General features: G+C 36.8%; 1 non-coding gene across 1 annotated transcript; it reads right to left on the reverse strand.

Moving 5' to 3' along the window:
- Positions 1-414: 414 nt before the first annotated feature.
- LOC114897369 lies at positions 415-521 on the reverse strand. Its single transcript, XR_003794093.1, has one exon. It is a non-coding gene; the product is annotated as a U6 spliceosomal RNA (small nuclear RNA).
- Positions 522-3,544: the final 3,023 nt, after the last annotated feature.

Below are 3,544 nucleotides of genomic sequence, written 5' to 3' on the forward strand. Positions count from 1 at the left end.
CAATTACAGAAAAAACTTTCAAAGTTAAGAAACAGTCTAAATTTGAGGTATAAAAATAATATTCAGGGCTTCCCTGCTGGCGCAGTGGTTAAGAATCCGCCTGCCAATGCAGGGGACACGGGTTCGAGCCCTGGTCCAGGAAGATCCCACATGCCACAGAGCAACTAAGCCCGTGTGCCACAGCTACTGAGCCTGCGCTCTAGGGCCCGTGAGCCACAACTACTGAAGCCCGTGCACCTAGAGCCTGTGCTCCGCAACAGGAGAAGCCACCACAACTAGAAGCCTGCACTCTGCAACAAAGAGTAGCCCCTGCTCGCCACAACTAGAGAAAGCCTCGCACGGCAACAGACCCAACAGAGCCAAAAATAAATACATAAATTAAAAAAGAAAGAAAGAAAGAAAGAATATTCATTTAAAAATATGGAATCCTTCCCAAATTTGGGTGTCATCTTTGCACAGGGGCCATGCTAATCTTCTCTGTATATGTCCAAGTTTAGCATATGTGCTGCTGAAGTGAGCACTAAACTTAAGTTTTCTAATTATAGATTTGCCTATCCTGGTATAATTTGTGTGTGTATGTGTGCTCCAGTATTTAATTTAACTTGTTTCACTGCTACCTAAGTGCTTTACTAAGTGTTCTGGAGCTGCACTTGATGAAAAACACTAAAATAACCTGCATTATAAGTTTTGTGTATGCTGAGTCTAAAGAATGTTTCATCTATCTTCGTCCAACTCTAAAATAATAAAAACTGGAGATAACTTTTAATTATTTTAGTAATTTCTTTTTTTATTGAAGTATAGTTGACTTACAATATTTAAATATTAGTTTCAGGTGTATAACATAGTGATTTAATATTTTTATAGATTATACTCCATATAAAGTTATTATAGAAATTGGTGATATTCCCTGTGATATTCCCATTACATCCTCGTATCCTATTTATTTTATACTAATTTCTTAATAGTCAGTCCTACATGTGTCTTAAAACATGAGCTCACTTGCCATTAGAAAGCTCTTTTTTTAAAGTTTAGCATCCTGTTTTTACCACCCTATTTTTAAAATGTATTTAAAATTTTTGCATCTTAAAGCATTTATGCTCATATATTAGCTTCTTTTAAACTATAGTTGAAAGGAGATATTTATGTTTGTTACATTTTGCGTAAGTCTCTCTCCCACCCCCCTCTCTCTTTCTCTCTCCTAAAGGAAGGCAGGTACACAAGTCAAGAGGAGAAAGGCAACTGACCCCTTGACCAAGTTGTTCTGTTTGGTGAGGTTGTACCACATTGCCCTTGTGAGGTTTACAGTAAAAGCGGAGCAGAGGTCTGGAGTAAAGGACTAACAGCGTTAGGATCAAAGTCCTAATTGTCTGTTTTCTTGAAGTTAGGGTTATTGGCAGCTGCCATTATACCATCCATGCTGCTGTCACCCAGCACAGCCAACCAGCATGCACTAATTGCAGTGGCCTTTTCATCAAGTAAGATCATCCCACTAAACACAAAGAGCTGTCTTTCCATTAGCACAGACAGTAGCCAGCTAGATCAGCTGGGCTCCTTCAGTATGATTGGACTGTCATATTGTTATGATTTGTTCAAGTTTAGAGCATTTAGCAGATACCCTTTGCACCTCTCTTTGTACCTGAATACTATAACCTGACTGCCCCTATCATTTAAGAGGGTACTATAGCTTTTCAAAGTTCAGCAGCGCACAATTGCAGGCAGGCAACTGGTTTCTGACAAGAGATCAATACTGTCCTTCCAAACGCTGGAGTCAAGCTGCTGGGTCTGTCAGAGGGATGTGTGCTGTAATTGGATCATGGATGCTGCAAGTCATCTGAGTTTCCCTTCAGCACTGTCACAGCTGTCAGATGTCATCCCTTTGTACAGCTGTCACTGCGGGAGGGTTGGGGCTCTTTTTCCGTTCTAACCCAATGCAAATGTCCACTTAGCAGATGAATATTGAAGATATTAGACACTTCTTTATGCCTTTATGCAAAATAAAGATCTGTGTCATCTGTGAATTTCATGGAAATAAGTTGCAATTTATTCACTGTGAGAAAAGTGAAGTGAAGCCTGTAAAAATGAGAAATTATTTGGTTCAGGCTATTAAAAAAAGGAATATTTTACAGAATAAACAACAATATGCAGATATTTTTCTTGAGATGGAAAAACTAATACTGTGCAGTATTTAGAATGGTCACCTGATATTTGATAATATATATATATATATATATATATATATATGTATGTATCTTTTGCTTCATCTATAGTCTCAGAAAAGGGACAAATCTTGAATAGATTGGGATCCTTTTAAATCATTAAAATTTTTTGAAAAATATAAACCCAATATCTGTTTTAAAGTAGCAATATAATAAGATTTAAGGAACGCAGTTATATTAGAATCAGGTCAAGGAGTCTCAAGAAAGTTTTTAAGACAGGATAATAAAAATGAGTATGCTGTTTTGGTCACTGAAACCTTTTTTCTAAGTTATTACAAGTTAAACAGAAAGACATGTTCATAGCTGGGAAAATAATTGCATAACCAATGAATGGCTTCTATCAATTTCAGTCAATTTGCTTTTGTTTAAAGAGAACAGTGAATAGAAATGCATTTTATTTTATAGTACTTATTCTTATAACACTATATTTTTAAAAACAATGAGTGATTAGCTTTCAGAATGGCACAACTTGAGTCATGTGCACTTGCAACACGTAGTAAAAATGTGGTTTTGGCAATTGTATTCTTAGTTCAGGAATTTCCGTTCATCATATTGTGATCGATCTGTGAATTTCCCTAGACTATCCTAGAATAAAGTACAATCTTAACTTTTTTTAAAAAATCATTTTCTTCTTGTCTCGCTAAGCTGATGTCAGAATCATTTTTTTGGATGGTCAACAGGGTAATTTTTGATCTGGGTGGCTGACTTCCTTTTTCTTGAGGTCCAGACCACATACCACCTTCTCTGTCAAGCAAGCAGCCGGCACCGGCCCCAGTGACAGAGTAGCATGAACCTTATTTTCCAATATCTAACCTTAGCATTCTGTCATCCACCAGGGTACTCACTGGGTCAGCACCTCAAATATCCAAACTTTTTCCCTCCATCTGGCATTATGAGGTGACCTTCACCTCATTTGCAGTGGCTCAAGTTTTTTGGACCCTAACATTAGTGGCCGCCAAAATCAAAACATAGACATTTGACACACAATGTGGGGTAGGGCAGTAAGAAAGGAGGGAACCAACCACAAGAAAATGCACATTCATTTAAAAGACAGTGTATTTGAAATGATTGAAATATATGCTAATCAGGATAAGAAGTATTACATTTCCCCTTTTGCCTCAGTTAGCACTTTTCTTTCAATGTGATTTTACTTTTACAAGAAGCAGGATAAAAATCCTACGAATATTAAAGTGTTTTACTCCTATAAAACGAATTATTTAGCAATCAAATCTTAGTTGACTATCACTCGTATAGAAAAATGGTCTTCAATAGTTACTTGGGCAGAAAATATAAGAATGGATGAAGTAAAAATTTTAAACATAGTTTCT

Source organism: Monodon monoceros, unplaced genomic scaffold, assembly GCF_005190385.1.
Source record: "Monodon monoceros isolate NGI ecotype Baffin Bay Population unplaced genomic scaffold, NGI_Narwhal_1 Super_Scaffold_16, whole genome shotgun sequence".
Taxonomy (NCBI): Eukaryota; Metazoa; Chordata; class Mammalia; order Artiodactyla; family Monodontidae; genus Monodon; species Monodon monoceros.